At 52.2% G+C, this 18,473-nt stretch overlaps 1 pseudogene; it reads left to right on the plus strand.

The window, feature by feature from the left end:
* Positions 1-4,251: 4,251 nt before the first annotated feature.
* LOC103017991 (myeloid-associated differentiation marker-like) lies at positions 4,252-6,234 on the plus strand (annotated as a pseudogene).
* Positions 6,235-18,473: the final 12,239 nt, after the last annotated feature.

The raw sequence follows: 18,473 nt of genomic DNA on the forward strand, positions 1-18,473 counted from the left end.
GAGGATTGGCTAGGCTGACCAAGAATTTTAATTTTTTGAAAAAATTCAAACCATCTTGAAACACACAAGCCAAGCATCCAGGTGCAGGTGGGAAGGTTGAGCACGTTTATTGGGAGGCTCCTCAAGGAGATACAGAGGCAGGACCCCAGGCTGCCTCCCTGATGCTCTGGCTGGTGTACCCCTTTCCTAGACTCCCTTCCCAAAGCACTCAGTGCCCGGGTGCCCAGAGGGAGGGGTGGGGGCGCTGGGAGCACCTGGCATGGGGTCTGAGATGGTTAAGGGAGCAGGAGGGAGATGTGAGGCTACAGCTGCCCTGGGGGGCATCAAATGTCTGGCGCTCTTGGCCCCTCCCCATCATCAAGACCAGTTGAATGTTTGTTCCCTGAATATTTCATAAGTCTGCCCCCATTTTCCACCTCTGAAAGTGTCTTTGCTCAAGGCCCATCATTACACACCTCGACTGTGGAATTAGCCCGGAAACTGGCCACCCAGCTTCTTGGCCGGCCTCCATTCTGTTTTCCTCCTAACGGCCAGAGTGACAGTTCCAAAGTGGGAATGTGATTGATCAGCCCCTTCCTTACAGAATGTCAGTGAGGCATCATCACTTACAGCTAAAATCCAACTTATTTCTCAGGTGTTCAGGCCCATCCACTTTGGACCCTGTCTGCTGCACCTGCAATACCTCCCTTACTCCCTGCCTCACTTGTTGTGCTCAGGTAAGACCCAGGAGCTTGTGGTGACCTGCCCACACCAGGCTCCTTCACAGAAGTGTCAGTCTGGGAGCAATGGGAGGTGGAGTTGGTGGAATCCAGTTAGGCTTCCTGGAGGAGGTGATTAAGGGTCAAATCTTAAAAGACAAATAAAGGTTAACAAGGCAAAGAAGAGAGGAAGAGTTTTGGGTTTTATGATTTGCTCAAGGATCGCATGAATCTTCAGTGGTGGAGTTGATGTGACTGCGGCTTGTGTGTGGGAGGGGGAGGGAGAAGGGAGAATTGAGTGTGGCCAACTGGAGGCTGGTCTATATGCCCACTTGGGTCAAGAATGAGGCTGTGGGGTGGCACAAGGTAAGGAGTTGGAGCTGAGACACTTTGGAAAAGCCAGGACCACGTGGCCTGCAGCCTCAGAGCAAGGGTAGACAAGGAAAACCATGTCCTTTAGCAAGAGGAAATGTCAAGGCTGATATCCACCTCCACAGGAGGTTTGGATTTTTTTTTTTTAGGTCTCCACAGAAGAAATCAAAATCTCAGGGCTTCAGTTCTTGTGAAGTGGGCCCAAATGTGCATGGTCTCTGAGGTCCAACAACTCTAACCTGGGAAATTAACTCAATCAGTGCCCAGCAGATGACTGGCCTGGAGGGTCCTGAGCAGGAGCAAGTGCAGTTATTCTGGGTGAAGCTCCTAACCCAGGCAGCAGGATCCTCCCAGGAAAAAGGGGTCCTGTAAAAGGGGGCTCTGAGTTTAATGACAAAGTACACGAGGGAACAATCCACTGTGAGTCACAAGAACTCCAGTGAACAGACACCAATCTGAAAGAGAAAACAAACAAATACGCTTAATACAATTAAGCACATTAGAAAAAGACACCAGGAAGAGAGGACAGGAAGATATGAGAGAGAACCCTAATGGGTTGAAGAATGTCCTCCTAAAATTCATGTCTACTCAGAACCTCAGAATGTGACCTTATTTAGAAATAGGGTCTTTGTAGAAATGATTATTTAAGAATCTTGAGATGGAAGTCATCCTGGATGGAGGGTGGGCCCACAATCCAGTGACTGGAGTCTTTATAAGAGGAAGGACAGAGAGATTTGCACACACAGAGTTGAGAGAAGATGAGCACGTGAAGGTGGAGGCAGAGATGCAGTTAAGCGGCCACAAGCTAAGGGGCCTCCAGAAGCTAAAGGAGCAAAGGAACGACCCTCCCCTGGAGTATCAGAAGCAGCATGGCCCTCATGACCCCTTGATTTCACACTTCTGGGCTCCAGGACTGTGAGAGAATACGTTTCTGTTGTTTTAAACCACCAAGCTCGTGGTAACATGTTGCAGTAGCCCTAGGAAACAAAGATGAATAAAAAAATAGAAAATAGAGTCTTTGTCATATTTTTATAAATTTCCAGAAAAGCTTGCCACCTCTGGTTCCAGAGCATGGTGGTCACGTGGATCCAAGGACCCCTTGTCCTAATCCTGTGGTGCCGCAGTGTGTGAGACTCACAGGGTAGGAGCCACTGATCTAGAGATGGGTGGTCGGTCTAAAGGCCCACAGGAGCCAGGGGAGAAGGAGGTTAAGTAAAGGGGATGGAGACGACTAAGACCCACTGGAGAGGACCACCTGCATCTGTCGGGGGATAGTAGAAAAGCAAGATGCACTGTGCATGACACGGTCTCATGTTTATAAAATGAGAAAAAAATTTACAGATACTCCTGCAAACGTGTGTGCATGTATGTACACACATGTCTAAATATGGTTTCAGAGCACGTGAAATGTGTTGAAGGCTGTATCTGAGGTTGAGGACATATGAATGCTCCCTGGATGGGGGTTGGACACGCCTGTCAGCAGGCAGGAAGCCTGGCCACGCCGAAGAGAAGAAACTGGGCACATGTGATATGATCAGAGTCCTGCTTTATGTCCATTATACATGAGAATAAGAAAATATAGAAAATACTAAACAGAGATGAAGAATGAAAAGCAACATAAAGTAAAGGGGGTAGCAGCTGCTCAGCTCCAGCCCCCACCCCACCACCCTCAAGGGAACATAGCCCAGTGACACAAGATCACGTCAACATGCCTGGCTGCTGGGCAGGCAGGGCTCAGCCACATCTAGGATGTGCTCTGACCGGGGCACCATTTCCACGCTCACAGATTAGAGTAGAGGAGGTGCTGGTGGGAAACTCAGGCAAACCTGTTGCTTTACAGGTGGAGGTATTGCAGCCCAGAGAGGGCACATGCCTTACCCAGGGCCACACAGCTGGAGCCCCCATGCCTCTCTTTCTCCACGTTCTGCTTCTGTGGCATTAAACTGATCCAAAGTTGTCATTTAGCTTTAAGTGTAATCGCACAGTCACTTTGTGGAGGTAAGTTGGGAACAAATTCGGGGACAGACAGCATGACACCCCCAGCTTCCCTCAGAGCCAGTGCCCCTCCCCCCACCCCTGGCAGTGCCCACTGGAAGGCCAGCAGGCTCCAGAGCTCCACTGGCAACTGGGGCTGAAGGAGCCTTGTGAGTCCAGGTAAGTTCTCGGGGTTTGCTCTGTGTTTCTCTTTCCAGCCTCAGCTTTTTCCAGGGTTTATTATCAGCAAAGGTGACAAGGCCCCTGATGGCAGGAAGCTGGCTGCGGGCTCAGGGTGCTGACCCTTAAGCCCTGGGGGCACCTCTTGGCCAGTAGTCCCTTTGAAACAGGGCAGCTGTCCCTGAGGAGGGAGCAGGCTGGGGAGGAGCTCTCAGTCCCCCACACCCTGGGACCCTTGCAGGAGGCCCTGTGTGAGGCAGGACTGCAGCCCTGCTGGCGGGACCGTCTTGGGCAGGTGACCTGGGCAATTCCCTGGTCTCCATGGTCCCTGCCATGCTCGCCACGTGTCCCCTGTCCCAACCCTGAAACCCCTTTAGGCCCCCGTCCTCCCTCCCTCAGTTCCATTCCAGCCCCTCCTCCACGGGGAAGGTGGGCTCCATGCCTGCATCCCTTCTGGGTCAGAAGACACCCACTGGGCTGCCTCGGGGCCACTCGGACCCCGGAATCCTCCCCAGCTCATCTCCACTCTGCCGCCCCCGCCCCAGTCCCAAGTGCATCCTCAGGGCTGTCAACACCCAGAGGGCCAGCAGGTGCCTCCTCTTTCAGCTCCTGCCCTTAAGAGGGGGCTTATCATCCGTCCATCCTCCACCCCCTCCCTGGGATGCCCTGAAAGGCTCCGCATCAGCATCCAGACACAACATCCTTGTCCATTTCCAATCCCTTCTTCCCAGCTTGGAAGCTGCTAACCACTCTCCCAGGCCAGAAAAATCCTCGCTCAGGTAGGACTATTGCTAGATCCTTCCAGACTCGCACCTGGATGGCAGCTTTAGAGTTTAAAAGCCAAATATATGTTAATTTATTCTGTGGTTCCCCCAGAATGCTCCACCTTGGAGTAATGCTGGGTTGGTGTCTTTTTTCCCAAATGGAGAAGAGTCACATGTTAAGGCAAAACTGGGGGGTGACGGGTGGGATTCAAACAGTTCTTATTTCCCATATCATCTTGTCCCCGCTGCCTTGCTCTTACGCCATGGCTTATCTCTGTTCACCCCTGAAGCTGCTGGGTCACCGGGTGGGGCTGGGTCACCTCAGATGGCAGCTCCTTCTAGTGATGGCTGCAGGGAGGAAAGGCCGGGACACATGTCTCTTCAGGTTGCTGTGGAAGGAGGCCATGGCCCTGAAGGTGTGTCCTGGGTCCCAGAGCCTGAGTTTTGGTCCTGGGCTCCCACCCACATGCCCTGCTGAAATGCTGGGCTGTAGAGCAAAGGGTTCAAACTCACAGCTGTGGCACTTTTATCTGGGGCTCCCACTTTCTAGCCATGCAATCTTAGGGAAGTGCTGAAGTCCCTGAGCCTTAGTTTTCTCATCTGTAAAACGTGGTTAGCAGTACAATCCACGATCCTTTTTCTGAAACACTTCAGGTCAGATATGATCCAGAATTCAGAATTTTTCAGCTTCAATCATGCAACATGGTGTATCTACTCTATAGGATATAACACCCCACCGGAGCCTAAAAGCACCTTGTAATCAAACACATTAGTGTTTCTGCCACCGAGCTTTTGAGCATGCATACTACGTGAAATAAATAAAAAACATAAATTATCTCACGTCTGTGCAGGTCAAATTTTGTTACCAAATGAATTTTTAAAAAATTCTTGTTCCATTTTCAGAGCCTTGAAGGGTTGGGACTGAAGATAAGGACCATCCTAAGCATCCTGTCTGCGTAGATAATGGCCCACAGCTCAATGAGATTAAACAAATGTTCATGGTTTGAGGCCAGACCAAACATGGCTGTGAGCTTTGGGATAAGACAAGTCTCCTGAGAAGGCCAAGGGTGATGGGTGGGGAGAATCATTCTGGAGTAGCTGTGCTGTTACCCAAGTGTCTGGGCCATTGGTTCAAACTCCACTGATCCTGAGCCTCAGCCGTCACAGGCCCCTGAGCCTTTTCCAGGAGTCTGACTCCAGAGCTGGATTTTTCACTGGCGGGTCCTCAGCAAAGACCACTGCCATATCGGGGACATAGACCTGCACGACCATCACGACCTCCACGTGATCGTCCGCAGCTCTTTGACCATCATGGGCTACTTTCTCAGCCTGCTGCAGCTGCTCTCCACCTGTGTGGCCGTCTCCCTGGTGGCCAGTGTGGGCACCTGGAGGTTGGGCCATGGGTGACTGGTCCATGTTTGGTGCTTCTGCTTCGTCGTGACCTTAACATCTTCATAGTTGGGTTACGTGGGCTCCAGTCCCGCCTCCACCTCTTCTGGGACAGCCTTCTCGTCACCTGTGCCTGCCATGCCACCCTCTTACGCCTCTTGGCCTCCATCGTCTTTGCCATCACCTACATCCAGTTCTTGCCTCACAGCCCCTTTTGGGACCACGCCATCGCTGCCACTGCATTCTCTTGGGCGGTTTCTGTGGCTCATGCCACCCAAGCGGCCTGGACCTGTGCCCTGACTGGTGAGTTCTCCTGCTATACGCTCACCTTGCCAGGCCTGCTCAACAGGCTGGAGATCTTCACGGCCTGTGTCATCTTCGCTTTCATCAGCAGCCCCCACCTGTATCGGCAGCAGCCGGCCCTGGTGTGATGCGTGGCCGTGTACCCCATCTGCTTCCTCCTGGCAGCCACGGCCATCTTGCTGAACTGGTGCAACTGGAACAACAGGCTTCCTATCCCCTCCCCCATTTTCCATTTGGGGCTGACCCTGCTCTCCGTCCTCCTCTACACCTCCGCTGTGGTCCTCTGGCCGCTCTACCAGTTCATCGAGAAGTTCGGCAGGCAGCCCCAGAGATCCAGTGATGTGAGTTGCCGTGATAGACTCACCTCCTATGTGTGCGTCTGGGAACCATGACTGCCTATGGCCATCTTGACAGCCATCAACCTGCTGATTTATGTGGTTGCCCTGGTGGATTTGGCCCGCCGGTTTTTTTATCAGGTTCTGAGGCTCTGCACAGGGCTTCCCGATTCCCTCTTGTCAATGGAAGTTTCTACACCGAGCTCTGACGTCCTCTGATATCATCTTCCTGGCTCCCTCTCTCCCTGCTCGCATCCTTCCCCATTCATCTCGCTCTCTTTTCTGTTTCCTCCCCTCCTTCCGCTCTGTCTCCATCCTGTTTTGTGTGGTTGCCCAGATCCTGTTTTGCCTTTTTCTCTTGCTGCTCTCATCTTTTCTACATTTTCTACTTTGGGGCCCCTTTTGGTCATCTTTGTTTTCTCGTCTCCTGTGTCCTGACCGCCTCTTCCCCTTTTCCTTCTTCTGACCCATCGGGACCCTGAACTTCTTCTTCCTCTGCCCACCGCCCCCCTCCCACCTCCTAAGGTGCTGACTCCACATCACACAGCCCTCTGTGCAGCTGTTCACACCCCGGGCCTCCGGAGGGGCCTCACAGCCAAAGCATGCCTGTGCCCCTGGCGGTGCCTTTGTTGGGGTGTGTGTGTGAAGATTTGGGGTGTGGGGTGGGCAGCTAGGCACTGGGCCTCCTTTCTTCCAGTGGAGGGGGGTGTACAGTGCACCTCCCCTTTAAGTTAAAAAAAAAAAAAAAAAAACCTCTGGAGGTCAATAATTTCCAGTGGGCGGGAGACTTAAAGCAGAGACTTGGACCACTAGGCCCCGCCTCGTGCTCAGCGCCACATGAGATTGGCTCCAGAATTTTTGCAGGCTTACTAAAACCCACTGCCTAGAGGCCATTTAGAGGAAGCAAAGGGTGGATGCCTTTCATTCCAGCTACTCTCAGAGGAATCAAAAAAGGAGCTAGTGAAGAACCGCAGGGTCTTGAAGACAACTGTCTGAAGTATTTGTGAGGGCCAGTGTTCAAAACACTGCTCTCCTGCCTCAGTGTTCAAAACAGCATGTCCGGGGCTTCCCTGGTGGCGCAGTAGTTAAGAATCCACCTGCCAATGCAGGGGACACGGGTTCGAGCCCTGGTCTGGGAAGATTCCACATGCCATGAAGCAACTAAGCCCGTGCACCACAACTACTGAAGCCCATGCGCCTAGAGCCCGCGAGCCACAACTACTGAGCCCGTGTGCCACAACTACTGAAGCCCACGTGCTTAGAGCCCGTGCTCCGCAACAAGAGAAGCCACTGCAATGAGAAGCCTGCGCACCGCAACAAAGAGTAGCCCCCGCTCACCACAACTAGTGAAAGCCCATGCGCAGCACCGAAGACCCAACACAGCCAAAAATAAAAACAAATAAATAAATAAATTTATTTTAAAAACACAAACAGCATGTCCTGCCTCTGCAGGGAAAAGAAAATGGCCACTGCCAGCCTTAAAGGTGATGTTAGGTTGGTTTTTTGCTGTTGTTTTACTTTTCTTTTCTTTTTTCTGGTCAGGAGGGCAAAAATTTGTGAATAGCCCTATTCCTAAAGGGGAAGTTTCTTTTCATTTTTTGGTTTTTTCAGAGGGGTGGCTTTGGAGAGTGGGGATCGCTTCTGCCGTAGTGAAAGGAATTGCATCGCTTGACTGGGTGGCGCACACAGAGGTGTGCTTTTGTGTGCCAGTTGCTTTCTCTGCTGCTTTGTGCTTCTCTGGGACTCGAATAAGGTGATCTATATGAATGTATAAATGTATATATATATATATCTTATTTCCAGGAGCTTCTGGTTTGCATCAGCCCCTGCTGTCAATCATAGAGAAAAGCCTCGTCCCTTCTCACATACGTAATGTAATTTTTTTTAACCTCAATATAAAGATGAACAAAACAAAACAAAAAAACCCCCAAATCAACAGATTCTAATTGACCCAAATTTGCCTAGATCTCACAAGAGGCCCAACAGATTTCCCTCCTCCCCCAAACCACCTTCTGTGGGAGCCCCTCCCACTGTCTCCACACCCGCACCTGAGCCAGAGCTTAGGGAGTGGCCCATCCCTGGGAAACTAGAGGTTGGGCCCCATCCCAATGCCCAACATCCTGTCCGCTAACTCTTCAAAGGCCTCTGTCAGCCCCTGGATGCCTCTCTTTAAAGGCGTGTGCCTGTCTGCCTGCTCAGTGTGCGTGTTTGCCTGTGTATGTGCATGTATATCTGTGTGCACGCCGGCATTGGCACCATCAGCCCTTTACAGTAACTGGTGGTTGTGACAACACCAAAGCCTTCTTCCTCTCCTGTTCTCAGCTGCAAAGCCTCAGCATCTTTTGAGTCACCAGGCCCAGAGGGGCCAGGCAAGCAGAGCTGTTGGGGGAGGGGCAGGGGAAGGACCCCCACTGCTGCCACTCACTCCTGTACTGGGGTGAAGCATGTGATCTTCACCTAGTGGCAGGTTAGGTGGAGGGGGAGGGCTCCCAGGAGGGGGTCCCCATGACAGGCAAATCTTAAGAAGCAATGCAATAAAATTCATATTTTAAGGCAAGACAAGAAAAATTTCAACATAAAAATTTTCTCTGCCCATTTGGGCCTCCTCCCTCCCTTCTGGTGTGCATTGTGCATCTGCATTATGTGTTAACCAAACCTCCCTGTGGGCAGAAATACCTGCTCCACCATAAAGAGCAATTTTCTTCTTCTGGCCTCAGCCATGTAACTCCTTAGAAGATAACACTACTTACTTATGAACTCATTAATGTCACTAGCTATATTATTTGCACTCTGCCTTTTTTACAAGATAATTGTTTCTTGCATTAACAAATGTGTGATTGAGCCTCTGATAAAAATAATGATGACCAGGTGAGTTGAAACGATTGACCTGATGTATAGTCTATAAGATCCATGATTGTAGTATTGTGACTCTAGATATGGGAAGAAGCAACAGGAGGGAACCATTTCCTGGAGCTAACAGACTAGTAAGACAGCTGGTCCAGAGGATTTTGGCTACTGTTACCAGGACTAGGTGAGTAACAACACCTTGAGTGCCCTGAAATGGGCATTCCTAGCGCCTTGGGACAAATTTGCGATGAAATGCCTCCCAAACCCTGGTCAAAATTAAGGCCGAAAGGGAGAGGATTGTGAAATAAAAAATGTTGCCCACCACCCAGTTCTACAAGAATCAAGTCATTAGCCACTGCAGTCGCTGACCTACAATCCACCCTGAAGGGAATTTAGGTCGGACATCAGGATGAGACACAGTGATCTGGGAATGCTGGCAGAACTGGCCGTCAGATAGCCAGAGTTTTTCAGGAGATATTCTTAATGAACCCAGTTTCTTGCATCTTCCCATACTTAGAAAAGCACTAAAACCATTAATTATGGTCTCTGGTCCTTTCGAAGAGCAATAACTTTGCCAAGATGTGTGACTGGTTGCATGTACTCCTTCCCCCAAATCACATACATGCTGGGCTCCTGCCTTACCTGTTCAGAACAGTTCTCAGAGCTTTCTGAAAGACTGTCTCTTGGGTCATATTCCTCAGGTTGGCTCAAATAAAATTTTCCGTTTCTTTCTTAGATTGACTATTGATTAATTTTTCAACAAAAGCTAGTATGCATTGACCTCCCCCTAGTCTGTGTGCAGGAATATCATATTCTTCTATTTTCCTGAATCAAATTGAACATAGCCCTGGGACCTCACTGCCCAGGAGGATGGAAAGGTCTCTGTGGTTTAGTAAAAGAATTGCCAAGATGGGCTTCCCTGGTGGCGCAGTGGTTGAGAATCTGCCTGCCAATGCAGGGGATACGGGTTCGAGCCCTGGTCTGGGAAGATCCCACATGCCACGGAGCAACTGGGCCCGTGAGCCACAACTACTGAGCCTGCGCATCTGGAGCCTGTGCTCCGCAACAAGAGAGGCCGCGATAGTGAGAGGCCCGCGCACTGCGATGAAGAGTGGCCCCCGCTTGCCACAACTAGAGAAAGCCCCCGCATAGAAACGAAGACCCAACACAGCCATAAATAAATAAATTAATTAATTAAAAAAAAAAAAAGAATTGCCAAGGATGTGCTCACCCGAGGCTCTCATTGTCCAAGCCTCGTGGTTCATGAGGGCAGCTACTCCATCCCTCTTATTTGGTGGGGGTTAAGGGTCATCTGTCACAATTCCAAGGCAAGGTCCAGTCTTCTCACTATGGACCTCAAAAGAAAATTTAAAGGTCCTCTGCTTACTTCAACCCTCTTGTCACAGAGATGGTGCAGCTGGACCCCAGGGAGGGGGCAGGATTTGTCCAGAGTCACCCCGTGTATGGCAGAGTCAAAGACAGGACCCAGGTTTCCTGGTTCCCAGGCCGGCTGCCTTTCCACTGCCCCACGCTGCCTCTTACAAGTGTGGCAGCAGCGTCCTCCAGGCTGGGCTTATGCCCCATCCACCCTAGTTCTGCCACAAACCTGCCACGTCACCCTGAGGAGGTCACTCACTGCTGGGTGAGTCAGTTTCCTCATCTCCAAGATGGGGGAGGGGGTTCCAGAGACCCCTGGTCCCCTCCCAACCCTGCCTCTTCCCGGTGCCCCTGGACTGTGCCAGTCTCGGAGACTCAGACGTGGAGGTGGAAGCCGGCTCCCTCCCCTCTGTCCACCATCTCTACTTGTTTCCCTCTTGGCTGCTGCATCCTGTTTATTGGTTACGTCCTTCCTGATTAGACAGACCCTCCTTCACCACCTCCTGCTTGGCAGTAAACATACTTCTCTTTCACAACATGAGTTTCCTCAGTACTTACCGGTGGTCAGACTGTCCAGTGATTCTTTTCAAAAACACAAACTGTTTCCAGGTGCCTCCACAGTCTGAGGTCCCCCAGATGCCCTTGTTCCTGCACATTGTTGACTTTCCACTTCTTCAGAGTCCAGCTCAGCAACCCAAACGCTCTCACCCTGTTTGGGGAGCTTGCGTTTCCTTTAGAGAACGCTAAGTCCTTTCTGCTGGGATACAGAGGGGCTGATCCCAAGCAGGGCAAGAGGAAACGGAAGTCCAGATTGAGAGAGAGGCAGATCCAGGGTCCTTAGCTGGGTCCACAGTCACACGTGGTCCTGCCTCTGGTGAAGTGGCACCACTGCCCTGGTCTGGTCCCCCTGGGGATGAACCGTGAGTAGTCTGGAGGGCAGAGCCCAAGAGATCTGGTTTCTAGTTCCAATTCTGCCCCAGGGTAACTCATGACCACAGATGAGTCTAGTCCCTGCTCTGAGCCTCAGTTTCCCACTCATGAGGTGAGCAGATTGGGCTAAAATCGTGGTCTGGAGTGCTAGGGTTCTGGTGAGGCAGTGGGGTAGCAAGTAGGGTGTTGGCCTCACCCAGCACCTTCTCTACCCTGAGCAGCCTGGCGCGAATCAAGCTCAGCCCAAGATCTCATTTCAAAATAAGATTGGACACAACCATTGCTCATCTTTAGGATGCTGGTTCATAAACCATGGTACAGACAGAAGAGGGAGTACTATACAGCTGGAAAAAATGAGGCTGCTCTCCAAATATTGATAAGGAAATATCTCCAGGATATACTGAGTAAGAACATTAAGACTCAGAATGATGTATAGTATGCTATTTTTATGTAACAAAATGGGGAGAAAAAAAATTAACCTATATAAACTTGACCTGCATCAAGGAGCACGGGAAGGACTCCCCTGAGTGCCGTGGAGCAGTTACCTGGTACTGATGGGAGAGGGGAGCTGAGGGGAGAGTGGATGGAGCCCCACGTAGAAGCCAGATTTCTCACTGTACGGCTTTTTAGAGCATTTTGATTTTGAAACATGTAAGGAAATTACTTTTTAAGACAACAAATTTTAAGTTTGAAAAATATACCATGTGGAGAAGAAGGGTCAGGGAAAGGATAGTTGGCCAGATGGTCTCCATATTCCCTGCAGCCTTGATGGACAGGCTGGGGGAGGAGCTGAAGGATACCCACACATGCCTGTCTGCAAAGGCAGAGGGATGGGAGGCCCCTTAGGTCCAGGGGTCTGGGGCAGGGGAGCTGTGGCACCCAAGCCCACCTGCTGGGTGGTCAGGGCCTCCTCCAGCCCTTTAGCACACACAGCTGATGGACAAGCCCCCCGGTTCCAAGGCTTAGGCCCTCTCCTAGCTCTCTGCCTGGCCTGGACTCCCTGTCTGCGGGGCAGCGGCCAGAGCCGCCCCACCCAGTGGGTAGAGCCTCCTCCACACAGGGATGACTCCAGCTGACGCCAGCCCCAGACTGTGGCCTGAGCCACGTCCAAAACAGAGTCCAGGGCACAGATGTTCCCATTTTCTGGCTCTGGACCAGCTTCTTGGAAAAATCACGGAGCCGGCCTTCCTCAATTTACCTTTGAGTGGAGAAAAGAGGGACCCTTTTCTCCTGCGGCCTCGGGCACCTGGCTCTCTGCCCTGGTTGGGGGCAGCAGTGCTGGCTGCCAACCCACGTGGCCCTTGTCTGTGTGGCTGGCTCCTGTCTGAAGGTCCCTGTGCAGAAGCGTGTGGGTGGAAAGAGGATGGCGAGGTTCCAATCAGCCCCTGCCTAAAGTCTCCACACTCCTTCTGGCATTTTCTGGCCGGCTTGCCAATAGGAAGTGGTCTGGCTGAGATGGGAGCGCTGCTGCAGGACCTCTGGGTGGGACACTGCAGTCACAGCAGGACACACAGGAGCAAGGAGATGACTCCTGGAACCAAGAGAAGAGGGAAAGGGCTCAGCATTTACCGAGGTTCTATTACCTGCTGAGCTTTGCAAGGAGACAGACCTGTATTCAAACCCAGGCTCTGTCAGGGAGTAGCTGTGTGACCTTGTTTAAATTACATAATGTACTCTCTGAGCCTCAGTTTCATCACCTATAAAATGGGGATGACAATAATAGTATCCCTGAAGATGAAATGAAATAGAGGTAATAAGTCACCTAATCAGACATTCTGTACGAAAAAGTATTGGCTACTCTATCCCTTTGGGTATAAATTTCAAGGTCAATGCCAAGCAGAGTTTAAGATCCAAACCCACATGATTGGGTTCAAATCCCAGCTCTGCCACTTACTACCTGTGTGATCTTCGGCCAGCTAACCTCTCTGTGCCTGTGAAAATGGGGACAGTGAGTACATAGTTCATAGGGCTGCTGGGAGGAAAAAATGAATCCAGAGCAGTGCTTGACCTGCAGCGAGCACAACACGTGTGACCTCATAATTGTGTCAACAACAGCCCAGCTGCAGCCCAAGTCCTGATGGACCCTTTCTTAGCTGACAAAACGTGCGAACTGTAATCTGAGGTCTCTTCCAGAGACAGCTGGGCTGGTGAGGGTTCATCCTAGTTGGCCTTTTCTGGGTCTGCTTCTGACCAGGGGTGGGGAAATGGGGGGTGGATGCTCAGGCCAAGCCCATCCCCTCACCTCCACTCCAACCAGCATCTGTGTCCCATAAACGGTCCAGCGCTTTGCCTGGAAGGAGAGTGAGCTTCCTCAGGAAACAAAGTTCTCCAAAACCACCCATCTGGGCAACCAGGCTGCTCATGGGGTGGGAGTGTGGGTCTCTCTGGGCCTCCTTCCCTCCTTACATTGGCCCTGACAAGACTTAGGGCCAATGACACCCTCTTAGCACTACTGCCAAGGGAAGTCACTCCCCTTGTCCCGGCTGCAGCCCGCCTGTCCCTTGGGCTCCCGGCTGCCCACTGCTACCAGCAGCACGGCATCCCTCAGGCCACCTGGTGACCGCAGTGGTCCAAGTCCGTGCTGAGCTGGGGCCAGCTGCCCATCAGCCCAGACCACTGCCTCCAGTAACACTCTTGTTGCTTGTCTGGGACCACTCCTTATGCAAAAAGAAAGAGCTTGTGGTTCTTTCTGGTGCTTTGGGCAGAAGGAGGCACTTCCAGAATATTCTGTTCCTGCACCCTGGCAGAGGCTGGCAGGGCCCCAGATCCCTCCATCATTTCTTTCACCCTCTGCCCCCTACAACAGCACCCTGGCACCCCAGCTTTCTTCTTCCCCCCAAACTCAGTTTAAGCTTTGTTCCTGTTGTCACCCGGAACTTGCTCGAATATAGGCACATAAAGACACCGTTTTCTATATCTTCAAGTAAATAGGGCAGGTCAGCCAGCAGCCCATTATTAGGAAGCCATAACTTTTGTCTTGAAGTAAGCCTGATATGTTATGAGTATATTATCATGGCCCTCTTATAAAATAGAATGCAAAACTCTACATTTACTTTCAAGTAAAACAGGAGACTTCAAAGATAAACACTAGAATATAGATCCACCAAGTAGGGGTATTGTCTCTTTTGTTCATTAATATAGTCTCAGTGCTGAGAAGAGGGCCTGGAACATGGCAGATGTTTGCTGACTGTATATAGCACAAGAGCACAGCCTGAGGATCCAGGCTGGACCTCCTGACCTATACATTCCAGCCCTTCTGCCTTTAGGGAAAATGTTTGAGAATCAGTGATTTGTGTGTTATTTCATTTCATCCTCCTAACAATTCCAAGGTACTGTGTGATGCACAGCTCCCTGCATGGACCCATTGAGAACCTGAATTCCCCACCGTATTTGAGGATGCCTCCCTCTTGTGAGTCTTGGTGAGAGACTGGGCCTCACCCTAATAAGAAACTTAAAAGGCCAGACAAATATTTGACCTGACCCGCAAGTGGGGCCTGGACACACACCTAAGGAACAGGCGACACACAGACACCAAGTCACATCAGAATTCCTTCTGCTGGGGCTTGAAGTAGCTAGCATCCAGTGTGTGCTTCCAATGGCCAAGGTGCCTGGACCAGCCTGCCCAGCACCACTCCTTCCTGCTCTGCGCCTGTTCTCAGGCTGGTCCCTCCTTAATAATTCTCCAAGCTACCCAGCATCCTTCTAGTATAGTTGTTCTCTGCTTAAGTTGCCAGAGAGGTTTTCTGCAGGGAGTAATCAAGAATCTTCATGTCTAAAAGCAAGTGCTATTATTTCCATTTTCTGGATGAGGAAACTGAGGCTTACAGTAGCATTGCTTGAGCTCAGTACTAATTGTGCCAGGCTGTGCTCTGGTCTCAGTTCAGGGATGGGGGGCAGGTTAGGCATGTAAGGGGAAAGGCCCTGAGATGACAAAGAGGAATTGGAAGAGTTCTCAGTGGCTGAAGGGAGGGAAGTGATTAGGCTGTAGAAGTAGAAAGGGCTCGGAGCGTACTGGGCTTTGGAGGTGACGCTTTGGAGTTTGTGTTTCATCCTAAGAGAAGCCGTCAAAGGTATCTTAGTTTTTCAGTCCAAAGAGAAATTGAGGGAAAGGATGGAAATAGAGGCATCAGCTGGAAGCTTATGGTAGGTGTCCAGGTGAGAGGGATGAGTGGATCACAAGTGCATCTTTGTTCAAGGCTACCTTTCACTGGGCAAGCCTCTGTGACCGCCCCTCCACATCATTGTCTCTGACCCTCACACTAACACTAGAAGGGTTATCATTACCCCCAGTCTACAGATCAGGAACCAGAACCTCAGCAGGGCTAGCGCTCAGGACCTCCCAGTCCGGAAACCACTGAGCAGGGCCTGGCCTCCAGCCCTCTGCCCACCAGGTCCCGCCCTTCCCTCGGCTGCACCTCGGGCCAGGCTCCTGGGGCTTCCAAATGGCAGGGGAGCTTCAGCCGTGGTCGCTGTCTTCCAGCCTTTTCCTTCCCTTAGAAGAAAGATGCCAGCTCACATAGAAAGAATTTTTATTAAAAGTCAGCCCCTCCTTTCCATAGACTCCAATGAGTCCCGAATGCAGTTAGCTCTGAACCACCAGGCCCTGCCAGCTCCCCATCAGCGCGAGTTCTTCCTCCAGACAGAGGGTCTTGGGTGGGGGTCCATCAAGCAGAACTGCTCCCGCCTCCACTGGAGGACACCTCGGGAGCAGGGCTGGGTCTGGCTGGCAGGGAGGGGTCTGTATCCCTCTCCCTCTGTCTGAGCCCTAAACACTGGGGGATGGGCAGGGCAATGAAGAGGTGAGGATGTCCAGTCTTGAGCGAGGGACCAGCTTAGTGCCCTAAACTCAGGTCCCCACCTGCATCCCCTGGGCTCCCCAGCACCTGGGAACAGAGGCCAGAGGTTCTGCCAGGAAACACAGCACATCGCTTGAACTCAGGGTGCTGGGCCCAGACCAGCGTTTGCCTTTTCCTCCACATCTCAGCAAAGCTACTCAAACCCTCTCAACCCCCAGCAGGAAAAGCATATGTTCTTTCCATATAGAGAAGAAATTGTTCCACGAGTGAGTAAGGTTCTTGGGCGCAGAGCCAGGCTCAGCCCGCAGCACGCTGGGCAGGAAGCAGGCAGCATTCGTACCACTCCTGGAACCAGACTGGGCTGCATCCTCACCTTGCAAGATCTTTGGATGCAGCCGGGCTCTGGGGAGCAGGGGTGGGACGTGTACCTGAAAACAGTTAGCAGGTCAGGGTAGAGAATTCTTTCCCTGCATAGAAGCTCTTTTCTCCATTCGGGCTGGGCTGTGGGCGGAGGAGAGAGGGAAGGAGGGAAGGAGGGAAGGAGGGAAGGCTACGGGGTTTGAGAGAGGCGGGCGCCCTTTCCAATCCCTTCCTCATTCCAGCTGCAAACAGGTCTGAGTCAGAGGTGACCCAGGTGAGCTCAGAGAGGCAGGGCCACTTTAGACTGTCCTTTCCAAACACCCCAGATTCCCCTTGATGCCTTCAGGGTGAGGGGCCAGGAGGTGATCGCGTCCCTGTGGCGTAGTTCATTCTGCCAGAGCCCCGTGAACGTACAGGTCTTTCCAAAGCCAGCCCTGGGCTGGAGGGCACTGCTGGTTCCCTGGGCTCAACTGAGTCCTGGTGTCTATTGGACTCATTTGTTAAGCATCCACTGAGAATGGGGCTGGGGAATTGGGCAGAGAAGGGACAGGGAGGCCAGTGTTGGGGTGGGTGGAGGGGCCGAGGGGAAATTGGTCAGGCTCCACATAAGGGAAAACATTGAAGAAATTGGGGATGTTTAACCTGGAAAGTCAGAGACTCAGGGTTGAGATGGGAGACATGAAGATGATGTGAAGATGGGTGACAGGTCACCATGTAGAAGTGACACTGGATTTATCCTGGTTGGAAGCTTCAGTGGGGAAGCCCTGCGTGTATAGATCAGGGACCTCAACCCTCCCTCTGAGCAGTGCTTAGGAGACAGTGAATCATCTGTCCTTGGACATATCCAGGCCAAGGGTCCATGGCCCCCAGGTGAAAGGAGTCAGGTGGAAGGTGGGAGGTGGAGTAGGGCTCAGGCCTCAACCTGGTGGCCTGTGGTCCAGAGACAGCCCTGAAGATGTTCCCATGGGCCAGGGTTTCTGCACAGCCAAGGTCAGCTGGGCCGAGTGGCAACCGCCCAGTGCAGCCGGGCCTGCGTTCTTAGTTCTGACAAATATCAGGCCTGAGTCACTTACTTGTTCCCAGAGGGGCCCCTTAGGCATTTGGGTTGTGAGCCCTGACCACACTCATCACCCTCCGTGTCTCTAGGTTCACCCGCAGGCCCACCTGGGGCAGGAAGGGAGGCGGCAGGACCTTCCCACGGGCTCAGGTGGGAGCACATGGCATGAGTGCCCAGCCATGACTATGATGCCAGATGGACCCCACCCGGCTCGAGACCCCCCACTGCCCGCTCCTCCTACCCATCCCCATGCTGCCATCCTGCCAGGGTCTATCATGATCTCAGGGATTGGTTGTTTCCACCCAGGACAGCAGAGTCACACATGGGGCCTCCTGCCCTGGAGCAGAGACAGTCCCCAGGGTGTTGAGGGACCAGAAAGGGCACCAGGGCAGGTGCTGTGTGAGCTGAGATGAGGGACAACATAAGGACGTGTGTCCTCCCCCTGGCCCAGGAGGACGGCCCAGGGCAGGATGCCAGCAGCAGTGGGGCAGAGGGAAGGTGAGGGGTGGATCGGGGGGCAAAGGGGACTGGACACTAACCGGGGGAAGCACAGTGGGGCAGCTAAAGGGATTGGGAAGAAGAGACCAGAAAGCAAGGTGGTGCTGAGAAGCACAGCTCTCCCTTCTCCCTCTTGACTGGGATGGACCCTGATCTGCGCTTTTCAGAACTGAGGGCAGAAGACCAGGAGGGAGTGGTCTTCATGGGGAGGAGATTCCAGCTGATGCCTGACCAGACTGGGGCAGATTTCACTGTGGCCCCATTTGTTTCCATGACAGCTATGGGAGTTGGGACTAATATCCCCATTTTACAGAGGAGGAGACTGAGGTGGGACTTGCCCAAGGATGAGTAGAGCCGCTAGGTAACAGCAGGGCTCCTGGGTGTGTCCCAGGTCTGCTCTCTGAGGCGCTGCTCTGGGCCACTGGGAGTAGGTCTGCTGAGCTCATAGAGGGAGACACTCAAGCCAGGTCAGCTGACTTAAGCTGGGGTCCCTCTGGAGCATCAACCCATGTGCTTCCCACGTGACTGTGCTTCCCTCCACCGAGAAGCTGGCTGTGCAGGAGGCAGGGAGCTCGTGCTTTGAGAAGCAACAG

This window comes from Balaenoptera acutorostrata, chromosome 3 (genome assembly GCF_949987535.1).
Source record: "Balaenoptera acutorostrata chromosome 3, mBalAcu1.1, whole genome shotgun sequence".
NCBI classification, from domain to species: domain Eukaryota; kingdom Metazoa; phylum Chordata; class Mammalia; order Artiodactyla; family Balaenopteridae; genus Balaenoptera; species Balaenoptera acutorostrata.